This window comes from Triturus cristatus, unplaced genomic scaffold, assembly GCF_964204655.1.
Source record: "Triturus cristatus unplaced genomic scaffold, aTriCri1.1 SCAFFOLD_141, whole genome shotgun sequence".
In the NCBI taxonomy this organism is placed as follows: Eukaryota; Metazoa; Chordata; class Amphibia; order Caudata; family Salamandridae; genus Triturus; species Triturus cristatus.
In genome coordinates, this window is record NW_028188323.1 from 116201 (window position 1) to 142802 (window position 26602).

General features: G+C 46.0%; 1 protein-coding gene across 1 annotated transcript in view; it reads left to right on the forward strand.

Annotated features, from left to right (window-relative positions):
• The first annotated feature begins 95 nt into the window (after positions 1 to 95).
• Positions 96 to 26602, forward strand: part of LOC146769067 (casein kinase II subunit beta) — a 182082-nt gene continuing 155575 nt past the window's right edge. The window contains exon 1 of the mRNA XM_085640533.1: positions 96 to 950. The gene's annotated coding sequence lies outside the window, so the exon portion shown is untranslated. The remainder of the gene's footprint in view (positions 951 to 26602) is intronic.

Genomic DNA, 26602 nt, shown 5'->3' on the forward strand with positions numbered 1-26602 from the left:
CTCTCTCTCTCTCTCTCTCTCTCTCTCTCTCTCTCTCTCTCTCTCTCTCTGGTCTCTCTCTGGTCTCTCTCTGGTCTCTCTCTGGTCTCTCTCTGGTCTCTCTCTGGTCTCTCTCTGGTCTCTCTCTGGTCTCTCTCTGGTCTCTCTCTGGTCTCTCCTCTCTGGTCTCTCTCTGGTCTCTCTCTGGTCTCTCTCTGGTCTCTCTCTCTCTCTCTCTCTCTCTCTCTCTCTGGTCTCTCTCTGGTCTCTCTCTCTCTCTCTCTCTCTCTCTCTCTCTCTGGTCTCTCTCTCTCTCTCTCTCTGGTCTCTCTCTCTCTCTCTCTCTCTGGTCTCTCTCTCTCTCTCTCTCTGGTCTCTCTCTCTCTCTCTCTCTGGTCTCTCTCTCTCTCTCTCTCTCTGGTCTCTCTCTCTCTCTCTCTCTCTGGTCTCTCTCTCTCTCTCTCTCTGGTCTCTCTCTCTCTCTCTCTCTGGTCTCTCTCTCTCTCTCTCTCTGGTCTCTCTCTCTCTCTCTCTCTGGTCTCTCTCTCTCTCTCTCTGGTCTCTCTCTCTCTCTCTCTGGTCTCTCTCTGGTCTCTCATATCTCTCTCTGCTCTCTCATATCTCTCTCTGCTCTCTCATATCTCTCTCTCTCATATCCATGTGACTATTTTCATGTCTTCGTCTTGAAGTTTCTTAAAGTTGCATCTTCTTAATAAAGCTGTTGGGCTTTCAGCGAGCGTTTCCAGACACCCCGGCTCAAATTAAGGTGCCCCTTTTGTCCCTAACTCACTCCCCGATCATAGGTGAAGGTTCCCTGTGCTCAGCCCCCTGCCCTCTTGGCCCTTAATAAATCTCCCTCCAACATTTGGTGCCGTGACTCGGATTGGCAGCACTAGCAGATGGGAGACAGCTGGGACCGAGAGGACGCAGACAAAACACTTGTTGGCTGAACCACAGAGAACAACGCTGGGGTAAGTTATGTGACTACCTGAAGTGCTTGTGTCTTTTTTTTTGGTAACCGTTTGGGGTGAGAGCTTGTGAGATGTCTGCGTTCCTTCTCCCTTTCAGTTTTCTTCCCTGTCTGGTTGGTCTCGCTAAAGGACATTCTAAAGCTGAGGAAGCTTGTGTGCGAAATGGAATTCTGAGCCGGGGAGTAAAGTTAGGCAGTTATGTGATTTACGTGTTTTCCTTGTTATAAATAGACGTTTGTTATTATTGTGCCTTTTGTAGAGCCAGAGCGAAGACTGCATCTTTCAGTGCTCATTTTTAGGTCTCGGCTGCGAAGGCTGCGCTTGCGCAGTCTAGCTCCGAGATTTAATGACTTGGAGAAGAGGGGCTTGAACCCGCCCCTCTTCCCCCCCTGTTCTCCATTGGCTGGCCTCTTCAATGCTGGCCAGCCATTGGAGACGAGGTCAGTCATTCCGATCAGACCCGTCCTTTTCGGATCGGGGGGCGTGTTTTTTGCAAGAAGTCTCATTCTCTCCTCCAGCCAATGGTTGGAGGAGAGAAAAGACAAACACGCCCCCGAATCCGAAAATGCCGCTGCCTTTCTCCGAGGCATTTCTGCTCTGCCTCGGAGAAAGGCGGCGGTGGATATGGCGTCTGATAACTATCCAGTGGTCCGTGGGGCACAGTCTGCAAGCGCGGGTGCCAGGGGCAAATCTATAATATGCCCTTTGTTTACTGCCTTGTCTACCTTTCTGTCTTTTCTCTATCGTTGTCTTTGTTCTTTCATCTTCACTCAACTTTCCAGATTATTACCGTTTTTTCCCATTCTATGTGTTCTTTGTTCCCTACCTTATCTATCGTCCTGTCTTTTATCTGTTTCTCTTAATATTCTTTGATGTTCTGGCACGGCTCCATTGCATATCCATAGTCCTATTCCCCGCGGCCCTTCTCTCTCCCGTGCTGTGAGTATGTTTTTTTTTTATCACAAGCATTGCCTCTGATTGGCTAAGGGTGAGGTCACCCTGGCTGAGCTGGCACCTCCCATTCTCTCCCATTAAAAGCTCAGCATAAAGCTAAACAGGCAGGCGTCCTACCGAGAACAACCCCCCCCCAAAACACGGAAAGGCCGGGAGAGCAGAGACATTGTGCAGCCCGTAGCCAGCGGAGGTGGTCAGACCCAGCACCCGAGTCACAACGCGCAGAGCCACTGATGCAGGTAAGAGGCCCCGGAATCTGCGTGTAAAAGCAGCACGGGGTACGAAGGGTTACTCTAGTGAGTCTCTGTGTCTAGGTACTGTGCTGCCTGTGAAGCGTAGCCTGTTTGCAGTGTCTGTAAATGAGCAGGTATATCATGGTCTGCCTGTGGCCGTGCGGGGAGTCTTGTGTTTGCGTCTGCATGTGATGGGTCTGTGTGCATGGTAATTCTGTACGTGCATGGTATGTATGTGTGCGATGCATGTATGAATCAATATGCATTGAAAAGTCTGTGAATGGCGAAAGGTGTGTGTGTGAATGGAGCAGGTTGGAGCGTGTGTATGTAATTGATGCGTGCAGGGCGAGTCTTCGCATATCATACGAAACGTATGAGTAGATGTGCTGGTCTGTATGATTAGATCTCGAAATATGGGCGATGGATTTGTACGTGTGCTAATTAATAGCAACATGACAGGTGTGTGGAGTAAATAGTACCATATTGTTACGTATATGATCTGTATGTGTGTATGGCAAGGCTGACTGCTTCCTGACTGGTCTGTATGTGCGCGAGAGAGCTGTCGGCATGTGTCTGCGCGTGAATGTGGCGGGTCGCATTTAATATTCAGTTTTTTGTGAGGTTATCTGAACCCCACTTCTCTAGCCTTGCCTTAAGTTTGTACACATCGCTGTTTTCATAGATGTTAGTACACTTGCTTCCGTTTATCTGAACAGGGACTGAATCTCCTAGAGTGCACCCTGTGTTAAAGAAAGGCGTCCAGGGGCCAATTCACCTTCTGGTAAAACTAAAGATTACAATCGGCCTTATGCCACCCTAAGCTTGAATGCGTGTTTGTATTTGGATATGTAATTCTGTGTAACACGTCACGTTGTAAGGACCGTATGTTTGGTGTATTGCCTTTGTCTTTTGTGCAGTGTTTTCTAGGCGCTGTAAATGGCCGGTGTCCCTATTAAACAGCACTCATTAGCGACACTCTCTCACTACCTCAATCTCTCTCTCAAATACACTAAGTCACTTACACTCACTCTTTCTCTACCTCACAACATCACTCCCTGTTTCTATCTCACTACGTCAGAAAATACCTCACTCTCTAACTCACTCTTTCACTACCTCACTCTCGATCTACCTCTCTCTATCTCACTACCTCGCTCTCTCTTTGCTAATACAATAGGTATCACATATGCCAAAAAAAAAAATGTCAATAGAAATGACAATGCCATTTATTTAGGGGTACAAAAATAATAAAAAAATAATGCGCAATACCAATAGCTCTACCTAGAATGTTGCTGAGACCATTGCATTGTAAATGCTTGTTTATTATTGTTATCATGCCTCTCTACATATAGCTAGGGGAGGGCCTCTGTCCAAGTCACAAGGAGCTGACAGGGAAGGAAAGGTGGCGTTTGGCATCTTTCAGTGATTATTTATGTGGTTTTTCAGTGCTTCTCTGAAAATTCAGAAGGGGTCTCTATTTCAATACTAATAGGGAAGAGGTCGATTACCGGACCCGCCTAGCTAACGGGCTTACGGATGTCTCCTGTTTACAGTGGATTACAAGTGGTTTCCCCGGGATGATTTATTAGATATATTTTCGCTAGCTTAAGCATTTGTTTTTTAAGGGCTTACATTATGTTATTTTTTACTATTAGAGATATATTTTGTGCAACGGAGATGGATTTTACGCCTGTGCAGGAAGGCAAGGGGTTTGCATGATGCAAATCTCAGCTTTTTGCGGGCTCAGGAGCGGTTCCGAGTCCCAGATAGGATGTGCCACTCTACGTCTTGTGACTGGCACATGAGGATTTATGGTAAACAGTTATCAGACTATCTTGGCTTTTGTGAGGGACTGTCAGTATATATTTTTATTTCCAAAGACAGTCCACATGAGTATTGTGATTATGGTTTATGAACAGAACACCTTCCAATGTGTGCATTTGTTCTCTTCCTGTGTTAAAACGAAATGTAAAGACGTTTATTTTTTGCTATGTTACTTTAAGACACCCTTCTGTATGCATTTAGACCAGAAAAGGAGAATGCGTAAATAGCACTATGGGTATATATGTGTATATATATATGTGTGCGTGTGTGTGTGTGTGTGTGTGTGTGTGTGTGTGTGTGTGTATATATGTATATGTATATGTATATGTATGTGTGTGTATATATATATATATATATATATATATATATATATATTCACTTAAAAAACCATAGGTTTCACACAAGTTATAGTTAGCTGTACATTTCACTCGTAAAAAACCAATGAAATTCCACGTTACAGTTAGATCAGGTAACTATAACTTGCGCGCCCACAATAAACTGCTGATGACGTCACATATTACATCACTCATGACCTGGTCAGTGACATCACTCATGACATCAATGATGACATCTGAAATGACACATTGTGGATTGCGGTCGCGCAAGTTATAGTTACCTGATCTAACTATAACGTGGAATTTCATTGGTTTTTTTACGAGTGAAATGTACAGCTAACTATAACTTGTGTGAAACCTATGGTTTTTTAAGTGAATTTGCAAGGTTTTTTAAATGCTAATTCCTAACTATAACGTGTGTGAAACCTATGGTTTTTTCAGTGAATTTGTACGGTTTTTTAAATGCGAAGTTATGTATTTATTTTTAAAAAAAAATTTCTGGTTTTTCACCGTGCACACACCCTGCTATATAGTTAGGACCGAGTTTCCAAAGGAAATCGCAAAATTCTATTTTGAATAACTTTGGCGCCGATTGACGAATCCTCGCGCAATTTTCAAAACTAATGGGGCGCTCCGCTCCTACCCTGAAAGTCTCGGGGTGATTCGTCAAGCGGGGGCCGAGAAAAAAGGGGGGGTCCCAAAACGCGTTTTCCCCATGGATTTTTCCATAGGGACTTTAGTCGCAGCTACAGCCCGAATGGCTGAACAGAATTACGTGAAATTTGGCAGAGAGGTAGCCATAAGGTCCATGAAGTGCCTTTTGCAGGTTTGGTGTAAATCTGTTCAGTATTTCCAGAGAAAATAGCATTTAAATCAATATATATATATCTGTACGCGCGCTGGGTGCGCGCACCTTGCCGTGCGCGAGCGCAATTCTGATTGGTTGTTAGATCTTAGTAAACATTCGAATCGGTCGAAACCAGGAAGTGTCGGCCGCCATTTTGTCTCTCGCACTCTGAGGGGGTGAAAAACAAATGTGGAGAACGTGAAAAGGGGGCAGGGTGGTCAGTTCCTGACCCCCTAGCCGTGGTCAGGGGGTCCCAGAAGGATCCCCAGATTTACACGAGACCTTCAAAAGGCACATCCCTGACCTGAGGGCTACCTCTCTGCCAAATTTCAAGTAATTCTGTTCAGCCGTTCGGGCTGTAGCTCGGACTAAAGGTCCTATGGAAAAATGCATGGGGAAAACGCGTTTTGGGACCCCCCCTTTTTCTCAGCCCCCGCTTGACGAATCCCCCCCCCCCCCCCCCGAGACTTTCAGTGAAGGAGCGGAGCGCCCCACCTATTTTGAGAATTTCGCGAGGATTCGTCAATCGGCGCCAAAGTTATTCCAAATAGAATGTTGCGGATTTCCTATGGGAACACGGTCCAAACTATAACTATCTACTGGCGACCGCCAGTAGATAATATATTTTTGCAGCGTGAATCTTTCTGGATTCACTATGCTGTGCATTATTCCGCGATCTTGTGGTTGGGTCCGGATTCGTAGTCTTTTCTTTGTTTTTTTTTTTTTTTTTTTTTTTGTAGCCCAGGTGGGCGTCGACGTCCACCATTTGGTGCACCTCCCGTGACGTCGTCGTGCTTCCTGCGGAAGTCCCACCTTTGGGGCGCCATCTTCAGATTCTTTTTTCCGCCGTTGGGTCTGGATCGTCATCGGGAAGCTCCAGAAATTCACTCGGAGGAAGAAGGAAGAAAAGCGAGTTTCATCGATAGAATCGAGAGAAGACATCAGGAATAGAACAGATTTCATCAGGAGCGCGAAGAAAGAGGACCAGCGAACCTTTTTTCTTCGACAGCCTTGGAGAATGCACGCTCAGAGACCCTGAGCGAAATGGACAAGACGCCATTCAAGTTCTGCCCAAACTGCCACCACAAGTTCGCGCAGAAAGACCAGCATCCGGTCTGCAACCTCTGCCTACCGGTGGATCACCAGAGTATCGACTGCAACGCCTGCTCAGCCTTCGCGCCGAAGACACTCAGGGTGAGAGAGAGGCAGAGAAGAGCCAACGCCAACATGGATGGCAAAGGGAAACCCCCGACACTCTACGAGCTGGGCCTCGACACGGACGACGAGGACAACGTCGCCGAGACAGCCGAAAACTTCACGGTCGTAGAGACCGACAAGAAAAAAGAAGACGAGGTAAGAGAATCGTCGAGCGCAAATCAAAAAACACCTCAAACACGAGGGTGACTCGAGAAAAACTGAGTCAAGGCCCACGAAGGGAGCCCCGGCGCCGAAAACTTCGACGTCCAAAGGGGGAACTTCGGACAAAAGGCCCAGCGGATCCTTACAAAAGGACTCCCTGGTGCAGAAAGACGCCGAAAGGCAAGGGTCGTCGAAACCATCCCATGAAACTGGCCGATCGACGCAGAAAGAACGTTCGACGTCGACGCAAGTTTCATCGAAAAGGCCCGCGGTCGACGCCGAAAGCATCTCCGAAATGGAGAAAAAGAAGAGGCGGCTCGAGGCCGAAATGGAGAACATCCTTCAAAGGAAGAAGGAGTTCGACGCCAGGATGAAGGAATTCAAGATTCCAACGGTTTCATCGGCGGACGTCGTCGAGGTCGAAGACGAGTTCGACGCCGAAGGGCTGACAAGGGATCTCGAGGAAGAAGAGGAGCCCTATTATGAGGAAGAAGCCGAGGAAGGAGACCAACAGTCGTTCTACGAATCGGCGGCATCTACCAGCAACGACGTCGAATGGCACGATCTCGACACCGAAAACCCGGAGGAGGCCGTGGACACGTACCCCTCGAGGCCTTCGCCACCCGACGACATCGGGGTGTACAATATGGTGGTGAAGAGCGCAGCAATGGCCTTCGGCGTCAAACTCGACGAGGAGAGGCCGAAAGCCGATTTTCTCGTCGAAACACTGCTCCCCATCCAGACCAGGAGTCAGTTCCTCCCCATGCTACAAAGCGTGATGAACCAGGGGAGAGAAGCCTTCAAGGAGCCTGCCACCTGCCGGTCGATCACGCCCAGGACAGAGAAGAAATATAAGCACTCCTCCCTGGACCCACCTTACATCAAGGGTAGCGTCACCGCAGACTCCATCATAGCCTCCACGGCCAGGAGAAGGGCCAACGTTCCAGCAACTTCGGGCCCACCTCCGGATAAAGAGAGCAGGAGGATCGACCTCACAGGCAGAAAGGTCGAGAGGAACGCCGCAATGCACTGGCGCATGGCGAATTCGAATGCACTCCTCAATAGGCACCAATACCAACACTGGGATGAGATGGGGGAGCTAGTAAAGCACCTCCCCGAAGAATACCGCCAGAGAGCCTCTCACCTGGTGGATGAAGGCAAGAACATCGCCAACTCCTGTATAAAGACGGCGTTGGATGGGGCAGAGACTTCAGCAAGACTCATGGCCATAGGGGTCACAGAGAGGAGGCATGCATGGCTAAGAATCTCGGGATTCAAACCGGAAGTACAGAACAACATCCTTGGCACCCCCTTCAACGGAGAGACACTGTTCGGAGCAACGGTGGACGAAAAGCTCACCCAGCTCAAGAAGGAAAACGAGACAGCGAGGTCCATGGGGGCCCTACAGCTGAGGGGAATGAGACGAGGAAATCCCTCGAGGAGACCCTACGGTAGGGGTGGAAGCCAACAGGGGACGTCGCACCAGGCGTTCCAACAGGGTCAGCAGGGCGAAGGTCACGGACAAAGTCAGCAGAAGCAAAGCTGGCAATATCAACCTCGGGGCCAGTCCTTTCGCGGGAGAGGGAACGGACGTGGCCAAAGGAGGAGAGGGGGCGATCAGCCCTCCTCGAAGTGACTCAGCACGCAAGAAGACGCCTACCCTCGTAAGGTCCCCAAGGGGGAGGCGCAAAAAAGTGTCATCAGGGGGAAGAGAAGATTCAAGAGCCTACGAGCATACGTCACCAGTAGGCGGAAGGCTGAGGTTCTACCTTCAGGAGTGGCGGCGTATAACCACAGACAAGTGGATACGGAACATCGTGTTGTACGGATACTGCGTAGACTTGGAGAAAAGACCTCCAAACAGGAAGCCGAAGGGAAGACAGAGATCGGCCCAAGAACTGGCAATACTCAGAGAAGAAACGCGGAAACTCCTACAAAAGGGAGCCATAGAGACAGTGCCGTTCAGGGAACGCAACAAAGGGGTCTACTCAAACTACTTCGGGGTTCCGAAGGTAGACGGAGACCTCAGACCCATACTGGACCTCCGTTACCTAAACAAGTTCATCAGAACGCAAAGGTTCAAAATGACTTCACTGCAGGAGGTACTGCCACAGATAGGAGAAGGGGACTTCATGGTCACCGTGGACCTCAAGGATGCCTACCTTCACATCCCAATAAACAGAAGGCACAAGGGCCTTCTAAGATTCAACATCGAACAGGAACACTACCAGTTCACAACCCTGGCCTTCGGATTAAAATCAGCGCCAAGGGTCTTTACAAAATGCCTGTCGGCGGTAGCAGCACACCTACGAAAGCAGGGAATACACGTATACCCCTACTTGGACGACTGGCTGGTCAAGGCAAACTCACGCGAGAAGTGCGAGAGGCACGCAAAACGCGTAACAGACACCCTCACAAATCTGGGATTTTCCATCCACTGGGGAAAATCATCGCTGGAACCGGAACAGGTAAAGATTTTCCTGGGGGCAAAGATCAACTCCCTCAACGGTACAGTAGTGCCAGCGACAGGAGGACAGATGCTCTACTCAAGGAGACGCAGCTCTACCAAAAGGGGCGAGCTCTGACAGTGAGGGCGGTGAGCAAGATGATGGGGATGATGGCGTCCTGTATCCAGCTGGTGCCGAATGTACGCCTGCACATGAGACCATTCCAGGAATGGCTACAACAGCAATGGTCACAAGCAAACGGAAGTTGGGAGGATCTAGTGGTTGTTACGCACGCAGTGCAGGAGGAGGTAACTTGGTGGAACAGAGACAACATAACAACGGGGAGAAGCCTGACACCACCAAGCCCAACAATGACCATTACCACGGACGCATCGCAGAAGGGATGGGGAGCGCACATGGACAACCTCAGAGTGAGGGGTCTATGGGCTCCAGCAGACGCGGTCCGCCACATCAACTACCTCGAGTTGAAAACGATACTGTTAGCCCTGAAGGCATTCCAGAGACACCTGTTCGGCCAGAGGGTGTTGGTACAGACAGACAACACCACGGCGATGTTCTACATCAACAAACAAGGGGGGACACAGTCGTTTCCCCTCTCATCCCTAGCTCAGGAGATTTGGAGATGGGCCATACCTCTCAAAATAGATCTACTGGCAATTCACCTACCAGGGAAGGACAATGTGGAGGCAGACTGGCTGAGCAGACAGACCTCAGCATCACACGAGTGGGAGCTCAATGGCCAGGAAACGGAGAAAATCTTCCAGAGATGGGGGACTCCCACAATAGACCTATTTGCAACACGCCACAATGCAAAATGCCAAAGCTTCGCATCCAGGCAACCAGATCAGCAATCCAAGGGAAATGCCCTATGGATAAGCTGGTGGAGGACATTTGCCTACGCCTTTCCACCGATACCCCTGTTGCACAGAGTGCTCGACAAGTGCAGAACCAGCAACATGACTCTGATCCTGGTGGCTCCACAGTGGGCGAGGCAGACATGGTTCTCACAGATTCAAGAAATGGCGCAAGGCAATTCGTACAGGTTCGAGAGGAGAAAAGACCTGCTCTCAATGCAAAACGGGGAGGTCCTGCACCCAGAGCCAGAGACACTCAACCTAGCAGCATGGCTCCTGAAGACCTAGAGTTCGCACACCTAAGGTTACCTCAGAGCACTATGCGAGTGCTACGGGAGGCAAGGAAACCTACTACAAGAAAGTGCTACAGCGCAAAGTGGAAGAGATTCACGGTGTGGTGCAGGAAAAAGGGCCTGCAAAACAGAATGACAAGAGACTCAACTGTGCTGAGGTACCTCACACACCTTCTAAAGAGTAACCTCTGCTCGAGCTCCCTAAGGGTACACCTAGCAGCGATCGTTGCCTACACCAGAGGTGAGAAGGGTGGAAGCTTCTTCACCTCGCAGGTGGTGAAGAGATTCATGGAGGGAGCCAAAAGAATGGCACCCCCGAAAAGGTTGCCGCCGCCGGCATGGAACTTAAACGTGGTTCTGACGGAGCTCATGAAGGCGCCGTTTGAACCCATTCACAAGGCCACTCTACAAATGTTGACGATGAAAACTGCCTTTCTAGTGGCCATAACCTCACTACGCAGGGTGAGCGAGCTTCAAGCACTAACGCTACAGGAGCCCTACATTCAAATTCACAAAGACAGGGTAGTCCTGAGGACGGACCCACACTTCATGCCCAAGGTAGTGTCGGCGTTCCACATGAATCAGAGTATCCAGATACCGAGTTTCTTCCAAAACCCGACTACAAACGCAGAAAAGGCACTGCACACCCTCGATGCCAGAAGAGCGGTGATGCACTACATTGAAAGAACCAAGGAACTCAGGAAGTCGAAGCAGCTGTTTGTGTCCTTTGCTACTAGCTTCATGGGTAGACCAGTGACCAAGGGCACCATCGCTAGGTGGATTGCCCTCACTATTCAATTCTGTCACAAACAGGCTGGACAGGAGCTAACGGAGGGGCCCCAAGCTCACTCCACAAGGAAGAAGGGGGCCACAGTTGCCTTCCTGGCAAACACGCCCATCCAAGACATTTGTCTCGCAGCAACTTGGGCATCTGTGCACACGTTCACAAAGCACTACTGCGTGGACATTCAAATGAATAAGGAAGCACAGGTCGGACAGAAGGTGCTACAACACATTTTCAACGACCAGCGATCATCTTCCACCCAGCCACCACAAAAATAGGAAAACCGCTACAAAATCTATGCACAGCATAGTGAATCCAGAAAGATTCACGCTGCAAAACGAAAAGTTTCTTACCTGTCGGTGTAGTTTTGCAGCTTGAAGATCTTTCTGGATTCACTAGCGAACCCACCCACCTCCGCCAGGAAGATGAGGCTGGAGGAAGAGGGGGTGAAATGGATAGGATCAAAGAAGTGGAAACGTACAGAAATATGGACAAAAGGATTAATCAATCGCCTAGGGTTAAAAAAAAAAAAAAAAAAAAGGGGAAAAAAGAACCCGAAGATGGCGCCCCAAAGGTGGGACTTCCGCAGGAAGCACGACGACGTCACGGGAGGTGCACCAAATGGTGGACGTCGACGCCCACCTGGGCTACAAAAAAAAAAAAAAGAAAAAAGAAAAGACTACGAATCCGGACCCAACCACAAGATCGCGGAATAATGCACAGCATAGTGAATCCAGAAAGATCTTCAAGCTGCAAAACTACACCGACAGGTAAGAAACTTTTCGATATATCAGACAGACATGTACATAATATGCTTCACGTTTTGTATAATTAAAGTGAGAATATTTTACGGTCAAATGTCTTTTTATTATGGACTTTTTTAGCATGCATTGTGGTTGTCTTTTTAAGCATCTGTGCCTGGCGCACCGACCTTTCATGTATTTAGTAAGACCAATAATAACTAGTATTGTTACTGTTTTTATATATGAAAGCTGTTGCCTTTTTGTGAATAAATAGTATTATATAGTTACCCCTTGCCCCCCCCCACCAGCCCCTGTCTGACCCATGTGGCACAGCACCACATTTAATTAGCACAAGTCATTTTCAGATAACTGACCACGTAGTGCACAACAATATACCCCAAATTGTTGAAATATTTCCTCACATTTATATTTTGAAGTATGTACTTGGTGAGAGGAGATTGCGTCTGGCGTCTCTCACTTTGTGCCACAAATACATGTTTATGGGACTACGTCTGGCAGCTCACATTTGTTTTGAATTTTGATTACCTACTTGGTGTAAATTGTATCGTTTGAACGTTTAATTCTGCAAGGAATGGGAGTCATGTTATCGCATGCTTCCAAAGGGGGGGGTTATTTTCCTTCATCACATCGCATTGTGGTTTCCTATCTCAGGCCTGGCAGTAGCCAATGCCTTTCGACTTCTCTCTCCATACTGCAATGGGTGTCCTCTGTTCCTCTCCTTTTTCAGCTACATGCGGTGTACTTTAATAGATATGTCTGTCGCCTTCTATCGATTTGCAATTTAGCGTGTCTTCCTCTCTTACCTGGCTTATAGGCCTTTCTCCCTGAAGTGACACATACTGTTTAATGGGTGCTCAATTTCATTATGATTGATGGTCAAGAATCATGTGGCCGTTGAGCAATCTTAGGTAGCGTGTGTGGCACTTCTATGTTCTTAAATATTTCCCAGAAGTGACCACAATGCGTCATGTCCTATTGGTCAGAGGCACCTGATAGTTAATCATTAAAAGAGTATAAAAATATGCTCCTTAGTCCATTCGACGGACTACCCCACTGCGCCTGTGTGGTCTCCTTCAGCCCTCTATCTAAGCATCTTTGGCTGAAGCTCTAATTTCTTATTGTACTTTGAAATGGTCTTTTTCTCTCGCCTCTGCATTGTCCTTATTCTAAAACATTATTGCAAAGCATTAATGGTTGTCCCTCCTAACCTAACGTGTGCATTCCTAGTATTGCAGTAAAGTGTATGTGGCATTTTGAAAGTATTTCCATTGACTTAAAATATATTTGCTTTACATGAGCTTGTTCTTCACTCCAGAAATGTCTTTAAATGCCAAGACTATGCTAAGACTCCCAGGCTATATATTGAATTAAAAAAAGAAAGGGTTCTTCTTTCATATAGATCAGACAGCTGTTTTTCCCTATTGTTTACACGTCTATTTTGTCATACTTTTGCAGAAGCACCCCCTCAAATTAAGCTGCCTTGGTGCAGTGCCCCAGGACCATGAAATTTCACCCTTTCATTGCCTTTAAATGTATTTTGAAATTGTAAATTCTTGCACGATTAATTTTCTCATTTAAGGGTTTGCCTTCTAGATACTTGAGCGTCATAAACATCTATTCTTGTGTTACTATTTTTGGCTGATTACAATTGTAGTTTTGAATAGTCTTTCTGGAGCTAACAAACTGATGAATATATTCTCTGCTGTGTTAATGATTTGATGAATAAAAGTGGCACTTCATCGTAAGACCTTTTCTTTTAGAAGGGAAATACTTACCATTCATCTCTTATTTTGCTTATGGGCCCTCATCTCTTTCTCTCACAGTGGTACCACAGGAGATGTTATATAGGTGTACGTCTCTTGTGCACTGCAGTAAGAAGTGATCAGCAGGAACATCTGGGTACGTGCCAAGCACACCCACTTTAACTGAGACCGGTTCAACTAGACCACGCTAATGGTGCGCGGTGCATCCAGTCAATACTGTGTCTAGCTTCCAAGTAGCTGCCTTCACGACTCCTAATTGCGTCTTTTTGAGCATGGTTTTAAATAGGCTCCCCTATTTTAACTCATTACACACTGAATTAAGTACATTCTGTTCCTTGACAGTCACACCTCACGCTTCTCATCTCACTTTTCTGGTGTGCTTGCACCCATAGTAAAGGATCCTCCCACTTGAATATTCAGTAAAGTGGTAGGAAGAGGGGGAGGAAGGCTTTTGCATGCATTTCTCGCCACAACACACAGCACCTTTTTAGGTCTCGTGACCATCCGGTCTGCCGAAGGCAGAACCCGAAGTCGAGAGATTTAATGTTTTGGAGAAGAGGGGCTTGAACCCGCCCCTCTTCTCCCCTGTTCTCCATTGGCTGGCCTCTTCAATGCTGGCCAGCCATTGGAGAAGAGGTCCCGTCACTCCGATCAGGCCCCGTCCTTTTCGGATCGGGGGGCGTGTTTTTTGCAGAAAGTCTAATTATCTCCTCCAGCCAATGGCTGGAGGAGATAACAGCAAAACACGCCCCCGACTCCGAAAACGACGCTGCGTTTCTCCGAGGCATTTCTGCTTCGCCTCGGAGAAAGGCAGTGGTTTTAATGGCGTCCTCTCCCCCTGCTCTTGGCTCCCGTGTTCGGCACATATCTTGTTCTGTCTCCCCCCTCATCGCTGATATCACCTCTTCTCCTCTCCAGGTTGGCCTTTCATTTTTCTGGCGCCTCCGTTACCCATTCCGCTCTCTTTATCGGCGGATCCTTTAATTTCTTCGATAAAGCCGGCGCAGGGTCCGTTAGTGCGGGTAGGTGGTGCCCCTTACAGCTAGTAATAATCCGGCCTTGTTTGTTTTTACTATACTGCCTTGCTCTCAATTCCCTTCCGTGGCTGAACATTGCTTAACAAGTCCCCGTGCTATAAATATGACATTTCTTCCAGTTCTTTGTGTCCCCCGAATCTCTCGCCCTGTGCCCCTCACTCCGACGGTTCAGAGACGCTGACTGTACGTGTAACGCCCCCACCCCTACAAGCCCCCTGCAGCGACGCAAAAATTACAAATAATTTGTATTACAAGCATGTTTCCTGAGTTTATTTGTATTTTAGAAGCTAATAATGCAAATTACTACACAGTTACTACACAAAATCAAAACTAATACGTCTACAGTGTAAAAAGGCACAATTTATGAACGAAACCAAAACAAATAACATCGATTTAATGTTATATTTAGACTGTAACACGTTTTCGATAATAAACTTAGCAATGTATAGACTGGTTTAGAAAAGAGCGGTGATTTTAACATACACATCCCAATGAAAGTGAGCACGTCACACTTCACTAAATTATAATTTCAATATTCAGTAAAATAAATTCACCAATTTGCACAAGGCGCTATGTAGAGCAGAGACCTGTTTTCTGGGCGCTAGTAAACAACGGCATCAGACAGAAAAACGTGCTTAAGGTCGAATGCTGGGTTCTGGTAATTACAATTGAAGAACTTTTTATAATGTGACAATACCAGGCTCCATAAGGTGCTATTAAAAGCTATGTTTTGGGCTCAGACACCCACAGAACCCCAGAGGTGAGAGACGCCGGCTGTGAAATTATTTTAAGTATTTAATAATATACAAGCGCACAAACCTCCCGCCATAAGGCGCTTTAAAAGTATGTTTCTGTATACACAAGCATCGGACAATTAGAGGAGCTGAGGTCTAAAGTTGGTAAAGTTAGAGCTATTGGCATTGCTCATGACATTATTTAGTTTTTTTTGTTTTTTTTAACATTTAAAGAAACGGCATTGTCATGAGCAATGCCAATAGCTCTAACTTTAACAATGCCGAGACCGTTGCATTGTAAATGCTTGTTGCGTTTTCTGGTTGCTATAACGCCCTAGACTTGACCCAGCTTCAAATGATAGACCAGCCACACAAAAGAAAGAGTGACATAATAAGGTGAGGTCAAGGACTGCCGTCCCTTACTGCCAAGAGCACAATGATAGAAGATGTAATACCAGGTAAAATGGAGCTGTTCCTTTTGATATTTTCGTATCTTGGCCCGCAATATTAAAAAGACTAAAAATGCAATTAATATAAGTAATATAGTTTCCTGGCAGAAAAGGAGATACTTTCAGTTTCAGATGCATTTGAATAGCTCTCTATTTGGATGGCCAATTATAATTCACACTGAAGATTACACCAAATGTTGTAGTACTGAGCAACCAAGTACAGAATAATGTACTCCTACCTGCGTCCAAATCCAGCAGCAACTAAAAGCAGGCACAAGCAGTAGCCCGAATGCTAGGGCAGATCCAGTAAGTGCTGCCACAAAGAGCACACAGTTGGGGTTAATTAATAAGGAAAATTTTGAAATTGTGTCTCATGGCCAAGAAAGTTAGTGACACTAGACTTAGAGCAACGTAAATGTCGGAGCAGATGGTGAACATTAGACAGAAGATTGGAATAAGCAAGTTAAGACTGAAGACTGGTCCCTTCCAATTTCTTGTGCACAGAAGAGGGGAGATAAAATGATGGAGTGTAATGCACACTAGATATACCCATGGTGTGACTTCATGGTCCCATGTCAAATGCTGCAACGTCTCCTCAGCCTTTCATCTTTCCAAGTTGGATAAAATGAGTACCATTGAGTTAGGGGAACAGTTAAGATTTGCTATTTTGCACCACAGTATCATTCTAAACGTGTGCTTTACAAAAAAAGCCAGATTTTAAAAATCAGCTGTATTTTACGTACAATTAAAGACAACACGTGTCTGGATATTACATGGTGTTGAAGGGTTAACAGATTTTTGAGGCTGCCTTCAGAAGTAGCATTCCTGGCCGACCACAGATTCTGGGCGTTGAGCCAGGCAGGAAATGGGATTCCTGTGGTTGGCAGCAAACATAAGATTTAGTAGAAAGAAAATGTATGTGTAGAAATATATTTGTGTCAAAGTGTACAAGAGAAATAAGTTGCCTAGAATCGCACAATTTGGTAACGGGGGAAGCCGAGATTGAATACAGTGTTTCAGGTTTCACGTTGTGCAGTTTAGTGAAGGAATTTGTATGTGTCTGTGCAGATGGGTGAGAGGAGTTAAGGAATAAGTTTTCAGATATGCACAGCTGTGTGCAGCCTTCGAAATATGAGAGAACCAGAGATTCGTAGGAATAAGATTACCACAGGTAGCCACCACATGCCCCAGTACTAGTAAAATACAAAACATTTAAATAATACGTGCAGATATAAAGTAGATCTCAATGTTAAAGGACGGTATGCATGGAGTGAGCAATGCTCAGTATCGCCAGAATAATAGGTGTGAATTTAAAGAGGCCTTTTAAAAGTAGAGTTGCAGATTTTAGAGGTGGTTGCATATATTTTGCAGTTCGACCACTACGAGTTTTTATCTCCCTTAAAAGTTTCTATCTTCTGTTTGGGTTCTTCTCTCACTTTCTTAGTTAATCAATGATTAGAGGTTTTGCAACATTATTATTATTATTATTATAATATTCTTCCCTGCGTCTCCGGGAAGTGTATTGGATTTCCTGTCTTCGGAATGTTTGCTTACATGGGCTCAATGTTATTGTTTTCATCACCTCGTGTCTGGTTAGAAATAAAATACAAATAGGAAAATTTATCATACCACAGGCTCAGGCCTACCACATTTTCCCACACGTTTGGATGACAGCTAGACCATGTGTCCATTATGATATAAAAGCAGCAACAACTTTCAGCAATGCCTGAACGGACTGTTTAAAGGTAATAAATTGAGAGAAGGCAAAAATTGTTTATTGCCCATGGATCACTCTGTTTTCACTTACAAATATTAAAATGTTCTGACAACAACTTAACACCCCATATACTTCTCCCTGATCAATTAATATATGTATAGGTCACATCAACTAGACATCACAGTGGCGTTTAAATTATGTAAGAAGGCATATATTTGGATAAATTAACACCCTCTGCGAAGTTTCTTTCTACTCCGGTATTCAGGCAGAAGGGGAAGGGCCCCATCATCCCGGAGTCCAAAGAAGAGGACAGGTCATCAGTCGCAACAGGAACACTGCCATCTTCACAAGCAGATGTTCTTCAGAGTTGGAGAGAATATTGGAGTAATAAATTACAGTGTAAGGTGGAATGTGCTAAAATGCATTCTAAATGCAGTGCATTCGCCAGGGACACAAAGGATAGGAGTAAAGAAAAGTAGTAATGTTGTGTTTATATTATGTTTAGGTATTGATCATTAGTAATGAGTACATGCCAATACAGAAGGATAGTGTGCATTGAATAACTGCTTCGTATTATGTTTCAAGGATACAATGTGTACAGACTTAATGTGTTTTAATATATAGGTGTAATTTCAGGGTATTTGAAAATAGGTTTCAAGGTGTAGGGATTGACACAAAGGGGTGTGCAATTTAATGAAATATCTACTTGTTCATGGGGCAGGTTGCTTCTTGAACATACTTGTCCTGTAACAAAATCCACTTGTCCCTTTTGTGCCATGTAATGCAGCGACATATTATGGCAGCAATGTCATTATATAAGAGCTCTGAAATAGCCTCTCTGATTACGTTAGGGCTCCTTCCATAGTATGCTTTGAATACTAACAATTCCCTTATGTTGCCACGTTTCCGCAGATCTACATACTGGGGCTGAAGGTAATGATAAGCAACCGTTATGGCTCACAAATAAAAACAAGCATTAAAAATGCAATAGGTCTCGCCTTTATTAAGTTAAAGCCATTTGCTTTGCTATACAATACCATTAGCAAAGCAAATGACTTTAACTTAACCAAAGGAGAGACCTGTTGCATTTTCAATGCTTGTTTACATTCCTGCTGGCAACCATGCCTAAAGCACGAAGATAACTGCTAGTAATCTTGCAAATGGTGGCCAGTAATCTTTTCTGATGTGGTTACTACTACATCTCTAAAAATAGAAGTAGCTCAGGAGGATTTTCATTGAACACAAGTAGCTCTCACTACAGAAAAGGTTGGAGACCCCTGTCATAGAGCAACAAGTATAATTTACAAGGTAGGTTCCTCTAATACACAACAAATTGTTTCATCCAAAGATGGCCTCCTTTGTTTCAGGGGAGTCTGATACTCCAACAACGGCGAAGGAAGTGGTTTCAAGCACATGAATCTCAGTATAAACCTCCAAGACAGTGGTACAGAAGCCACAGAAATACTCCATTGTGTCTAATAAGATATTGAGCAAAGTTGTGGCAGCCTCTTATACAGAAATACTAAAAGCCACAGATGCAATATTTTGTCTTGTCACTATCTAGCGACCCAAGCCCACTTCTTGAATAATGCTGCCAAAATCAGTTGTATGATGATATATTTTTTTTTCCAGATAAAAGGAGCGTAAGGTATGGGTGTGAGATATGTGGAAGGGTGGGGGGGGGTGTGTGTGATAGAGAAAGAGAGAGAGCTGTGTGTGTGCGATATGTGGGGTGTGTGTGTGTGTGTGTGTGAGAGAGAGTTGTGTGTGAGGGGGTGTGTGTGGAGGTGTGTGTGTGTGTGTGTGTGTGTGTAAGGAGGTGTGTGTGTGTGTTTGTAAGGAGGTGTGTGTGTGTGTTTGTGTCTACTACTGTCTTACAAAACTGGAGGGTCGCCGAGTTCCAGGAGATCCTTTGTTTTTACTTTACAAGTTGCAGCCAGGTGAAACATAGCGTTAGCCATTACTTCCAGCTTCGCTAGCTTAATCTTTTAAGACGGTTACTTTAAGGCGAAATGTTCGGGTTCTCGGTACACAGGTTCTCTTGATTGTACAACAAAGAGTGCTAGCCATCTGGCCAAATGTTTTCCAAAGGAATGAATGGCATCTGCAAAGGGTATCGACAATTTGTAATACCAGGTTTATAAAAAATATGACCACGATCTGTAAATTATTAACCGGTGCAAAACAGCTGAACTAGACGATGAATTGTTTTAAGTTGCACTAAAACCCGCCGTGCACCAGCTGTAAAGTTCTAAGCTGAAGCCAGATATGAAGATCGGCCGCTGAACTTTCTGAATTATTCATGTGTTCCTCTACATTAACTTTTATAAGAAGCATGGAGTTGTTATTGAGAGAGGGAGACACAGACTTGAACGCTTGAGGCCATTGACTAGTGCTTTGGGTCCAAGTGCTATGGTTCGGTAGGTCTCGATTACGAAGAGTTTGTTTCAGTGTCTCTACTCCCAGCACTTTGGATCTTGGCTCCTACGAAGACTGAGAGGTCATGTCTGGGCTGGTGCCGCGGTTGACATCGATGCACATGGGATTGAGGACGACTTGCGTCTAGACAGGGAAGAGGGCGTCTCATCCGGTTCAAATGTTCTGTTCCGACCAAGGAGGTGAGGCAGTGGTGGACCAGAGGCCTCTGATAAAGCATGGGAACTGGAAACTAGTGCCTCCCAGGCGTGAGTGGTATGCGGGATAGTAGTACTTATTGGGGTAACCTTCAGCTGTGGAAGCTGAGCCAACGGAAGCCACTCTACTTCGACATCCGCATCTGAATCCGTGCTTTCCGACGAGAACATATCCTCTAGCTCGACACCGGAAATGCCTGGCAGCTACAGATCTTCATCCCGTTCTCCAAAGAACTCTGGAATATCTTTTTCCTAGCGGTGATGCGCCATGGAAGCCAAGACGATGCGCTGTCAATTCCAAACCATCATCTTGCTTCAAAATGCAAGGTGCGCTGCACAAGAGTTTGTAAACTTCATGCAGGTCTGTCCTCTGATATTTTGCAAGGCGAATGTGAAACAGAACGAATTCCTTTACATCACGTGTCTGAGGGACTGAGCCCCGTATTTGTAAGAGCTGTTGACTGCAGGACTGAGTTGAATGAGTATGAAGCGGTGGGGACTGACAAGTATGCAGGACTGTTGATGCAAACGCCGAGAAAACGGATTGGAGGGCCCGGCGAAACACCACACTGCATCTAACTGAAGTTCACAGACACGTCTGAACCAGACAGCAGAGAATTGTTTTTTTGATAATAGATCCCAAGCCCATGTGCATTACCACAGATAGGTGAAGTCCGTCTCAAAAGTACATTGTTTGGTTATCATAAACATCAAAGCATACACAAGTAAGTAAAAATACACATATACATCACATTGTAAAATAGTCACATAATAAAGAATTTAAAAAAATGTGGTTGCTAATACTAACATTGTAAAGAGACTACTCGTAGGCATCCACAAGCTATTCTTTATCAGTCTGGTCAAGTGTTAATAGGCTGGCTACTTTTTTACGACTAAAGTTAAAATTACTCATCATAGAATGAAACAATATATGTTTACACCAGCTGGACAATAAGTCTAAAAACAAGAACCAATCCTGAGGTACTAAAGTGCAGTCATCTAAATGCTTTAAGTTTATAATTCTATTAGTGCAATATCAAGAAGTGCAAATTATACAAGGTGCAAAATATCCATATAGTTCCAGCATTCCAGCCATAAACCGTACATAAATAACGTTGTTTATGACCAGTCCCATAGAGTTGAGTGAGATAAAAACTTTGCACGCTTATTCACTAGAGGGCAGCACATCACAAGTTGAGTTTAAATTCTGGGCCGGAATTTAAACAAAATGGAGTCGGCCTGTCCACATCGGCGTGCGCGTGCACATCTCTGTCCATCGGTACGCGTACATATTCAGCTTTGACTGAATCGATTACAAAAGGCTCTCGCATGGCGAAAGCAGCGATGCGCTACTAATGCCAGACGAGACCTAAAAAGTGGCTGGAGTAGTATCTTGGCCTACTTCTGTAGTCTTGTGAATTCACAAGAGTTGTATATCTGCACATACTCCAAGGACATGGTGTTAGACCTGCCAGCCCTTTGGCTGTCCCCGCCTCATTTTTCTTCCTTTGCCCTCTAATTTTTCTGTCCACTAGTTTTTTTTGGTGTTGACTTATGTAGGAGAGTAGGGTCTGCTTTCTATGTTCACCCCCACTTTTTGCTTTTGCTTTACTGGTTTTTGACTTAGATGTGGCTGTGGGCCTGCTAATCAGACCCACAGCCCTGCTGTTCTCTCTCTAAATTAATACTATGTACTTTAGGTGCATAACCCATTTGGATAGGATCACCTTATTGGCCCCTGTACAGTGTACCCTAGGTACCCAGGGCATAGGTGTACCCTAGGCCTACCAGGGGCTGCAGCATGTATTATGCCACCCCTGGCCTGGCCTTCCATTCTGACACAACTGGCTGATCACTCAGCTGGGGCAGGGTCGTGTAATCACCCCTTGCTTAGGTGTAGTATTCCTATACCTAACTTACATATAGACACATGTGTACCTATCAGTCACTCCTATGGCAGGCCTTAACAATCCTGGAGGCAGAGTGCTTGGTAACATGTGAGATGGTGCTCTAGCATGAGCTGAGCCTGTCTGCAGCTTTCGGAACTAAGTCCTTATAGCTGTTCTATGATGTAGCCTACCATATACTCTTAAAGTGCCTTATAATCTTAGACGGTTATGGTAACTATGGTTTGGCTTTATCGAAACATGTCGTGTAAGGTGTCTAACACTGTGGAATAATACCCCCATGCCATTTCTGGACATGAGAATATTATTCCCCCCTTCTAGAGGGAAAGACATGTTAAAATCATACTTCAACTGTTAGCCTCTGACCAAAGCCTCAGCATCACAAAATGGATGCTGCTGCCACGACACAAGTCTGACCTCCTGCTGCTGGGAGTGATCCCAGCCAGGGAGGCCTGGACAATAGGTTTCCTGCTTGAGGAGGTGCTAGCACCTCCCCAGACAGCCTTTAGTGTATTGGGGCAGGGTGGGCTGAAAGGAATGAGACATGCCTGGGGCACACAAGGTGTTCCTTGCATAGTCCAGTTCAAACCGGCGCTGTGGCACTCCAGCCCCAGCTCTGGCGCGAAACTGGACAAAGGGAAGTGGGTGTAACCACCCCCTCCCAGGTCCCACCCATAAGGCGTGACCTAGCAGGTATCCCAGCCCCCCAGATTAGTATAAGAGTGGGAGTTGGGCCTCAAGACTTTAGATTATCCTGAACCTGCAAAACTGAACAGAAACTCTGGACCTTCGACATTCGACGAAAGAAGAAGACTGAAGAATCTCCCTTGTAGCCAAGGAGTGGCTACCCTGTGCAAACAGGCACCATCAAGAGACTACCCTTTGCTTTGCCCACGTTCTACGAGGAACCGACTGCAGAGCCCGACCAGAGCCTTGACTTCCAGACTTCTCCGACCCTGATCCACAGCAAAGCCGAGATCCGTGGAGGCGACGAGCGACGTGGGACCGGCTACCTGGAAAAAGTGGCTAGTAACTTAAAGCGCAGCTTCTGAGGCACCCTCGAAGTTGTGCACCGGGGATTGAGAAGCCCCAACCCCAAGCACCATCTGCACCGAAGATCAGCCCCCCACACTCCACGAGTCCTGCGTGGGGCCCTTCTGCATTTTCCTGCTTGCCGCGTCTGTCCGGTTGCTTGCCCGCTGGCTGGTGGCCTTTGTGACGACGCTCCCTGAAATCTTCTGCGCTAGTTTGGCTCCTCCAGACTGGCTCCCGCTTCTCTGCAAAGAAGCACCCCAGACCTTCCTGGTCTGCACCAGAAGCAAGTCCTCCGTTCTTCGTGGGTTCCGTTTGCCAAGGCTTGGTGAGTCCTAGTCCAACTTCGACGCCGCCGACAGCAAGAGCCTTCTTCTCACAACTTAGAGGCTCTGGGCGCCCCATTATCACTACTTGATGGTGTGGCGCAAGGTGCTTCCCTAAAATGGAGGGAGAGTGAGAGCTCCTCCACAAAATGGTGGCCTAAACTGTCAACTCAGGCCTGGGCCATAGGCTGGCATGAGGGGTTCCAGAACCTTCTGGGCCACTCTAGACAGTCAAGGCCCAGGCTATATATAGAGGTGAGGTGCGACGGCCATTTTGTGTGAAGTGAGATAGTCAGGAGCGAGGCATCTGGGTAGGGAGGTAGGTGTGCTGAGGGGGGAACTGACTGTTCTTGGGGCCTGTTTCCCCCCCCCCCCCCCCCTCTCTGTTGACACTACCCTCTACCTAGTGACCTAGCCCTGCCTTCAGCCTCTGACCCTGGGATCACGTCAACCTTTTGTGCTCCCCGTCTAGCCAGGACCCCTGAAGTGATGCGGGGGAGAGTTACCCTCTCCGGTAGAGAACCTGACTTTTGACTTTATACTCTACATCCCCGCTGTTGCCCGGAGCCCTAGAATAATTCGGATCGCTGAGGAAACGCCGGCTTCCCAGCTGAAGGAAGTGTGGGGCAAGTCCGGTGAGCTCTGCGCAAGCGCGGCGTAGAGGGGAAGTTGCCGGGCAGTGGATTCCTGAGGATCTTTCTGCCCCTCCGCTGTCAGGAGGAATCCAGGAAGGAGTGGGGCAGGATCGAGGATGGCCGGTCCAACCCCCAGGGAGGAGCTGACGTGGAGCGCCGACTCCAAAGCCTTCGGTTTCTAGGAGGGCTGCCAAGAGAGCACGGGAGGAGCTGGGCCTTGTGAGGAGCGTGAGTGGGCTAAGGCGCAGAGTCAGCTGCGGAGGCTGAGGCTGACGCATGCCCCAGTGTGGTGGAACTCCCTGTGGGCCGGTTCTCACTACACTTGGACGCCGGCACTGTGAGGGAGCCAGTAGAGGAAAGGCTCTGCTACACACCCCCAACGATCGCCGTAGGAACCAAGTAAGCGAGGGGAAGAAGGTGTGTGTTGGTGGAGAGTGACACGGCGGTTAATGGCACATTGTGGGGGTAAAACTCCATTCAGTCTGGGCCCAAATCGTGAAAGGTTGATCGGGGAAGGGGGACCAGGAACTGAGGGTTGTGAGGTTCCCCTGCAAATGAGAGCACCGTAACTGAGGGAACTGAACTTTAAGAGACTGCTGTTGTCAGTAGTGGGAGGAGGTTGGCAGGATTACAGGCTCCAGAAAAAGAAAACCAGGAAATCACCAGTCATCTAAGTAGAAAAAGAAAACGCAGAACTGCAACAAGTAAGGAGGTTAATTTGTGAAGGCAATACCTGATTGAATTGAGGGTACTATTCTGCCCTATTTAAGTGAAAATAATGTAAAGCTGATGCTTAAATGTTTATTTGAGAGACCAACTGTCGATATTCTATGCCTCAGCTGTCACTTCCTCCCCAGAAATATCAGTGCTGCAGAGCGTTTGACTAAACTTATTTTCTGCCAGTTAGCCTAGAGCAGGGAGCCCATGCTGGTAATGTACTAATGAATGTAAATTGATAGGCTGGTAATGTACTAATGAATGTAAATTGATAGGCTGGTAATGTACTAATGAATGTAAATTGATAGGCTGGTAATGTACTAATGAATGTAAATTGATATGCCGGTAAGGTACTAGTGAATGTAAATTGATGTGACAAAGCAAAGTTCACTTATGCGTTTATTCGAGAAATCGTTGAATAAAATGTTTTAATGCCGGCAATCTGTGGGCAACATCTATAGTAGTGAATCATTGAACTGTATGTAACTAGAAAAAAAAAAACCAAGATATAAGGAAAGATAAAGCTTTTCTAATTTCTTGGTGTAGCGTCGTTTTTAGTGGTGGTACGCTGGAGTGCTGAGGTGAATGTGACGCAAGCACGGCCTGTTACTCTAGAGCAAGGCCTTTCCACCTGAGCCAAGCTACCGTAGGACTCTAGGTCCAACACATGGGTGCACTTTATTTAATAATTAGGCCCCCAATTGAGTCTGGCGTTAACAATGACCTTTTATGTTTAGTAAAATGTTGTCTCTCCCTCCCTCTTTTGGCTAGCTTCACTGTGAGTGACTGCATTCTGTTCTTTCACAAGGAGCATATCGACACACAGTTGTTTTATTCAGTGCCAGGAACTACTGTGCAATGTGTGATTTTTGAGACCACAACAATTTCTGCTTTTGCCAATGTTTGTTATAATGGTGAGGGCCCAGCAGCTCCCACACCAATGAGGTTTCACAAAAATATTGCCAAAACAAGTTGTGCGTTGACCAAGCCAATAGGCTGACCAACAATTTCATTGACTTTACCAATTTATTTTTATGTTGCAAAAAAATGGTACCTACCTTATTCCAGTAGTTTAGCAAAATGTTTTTTTTTTTTTTTTTTTTAGAACATTTCTATTTTGAAGGCAAAGAATTATCAGTCTTGCTTTCAAGCTTCTGCAAATATTTGCATCCAATTGGCGAGCATTCTGAGAGCAGTATACATAGCCTCACATTGCTGAATATTGATAAAGTGTGTACATATTTTTATACTCCAACAACTGTCAGTAGTGCAGTCTGAGCTTACAACATTTACTTAGTGCTCACCCTAATAATAAAGCCTTTGCATTAATGAACAATAAATACTAGTTTGAACAGCATTAACACATGGACACAAATATTACCTTTATTTTAGACCATGCCTTTCCCTGATCCATAGTGTGGTACTGTAAACTGACAGCCAAAGGGATGGTGCTGTAGGGTTTGGGCCGACTTGTCCCAAAGACGAAATATGCATGAAAACTTGTTGCCCTTGACCTCAAAAAAATGTCCTGGGCATGGGGCTACGGGAATTCCACATCCCCTAGGCACAGTTTGACAACTGAGTGTTTTAATTCCTAAAGGTGTTACTGTGACTGAGATTTTCATCTGCGTTTGCTGTTGGGTCAAGCTGTAGTACAATAATTTAATTCTTATTTTGCTTTTGGAAATAATGAATTTCTTTTTAAAGTCTTGTACAGGGATGCCAATATAATCTTTAGGTTCTTTCCTTCATTTGGAGTTCCCTCCTTACCTCAGCTGGACAACACATGCAGCGTGCACCATTAATAGCTCGACTATTGCAAGGCCTTTTACTACCAAAGTTTCAGTTGTAGAATGTGCTGCACACACCTCCCCCAAGGACTGTGTATCAATTGGTAAAGAATTTATTGATGCAGATGTACAAAAAAGAATAGCATATGACACTAAATATATTATTAAAAGGGCTGGGTGGAAGAAAAGGAAGGCAACAG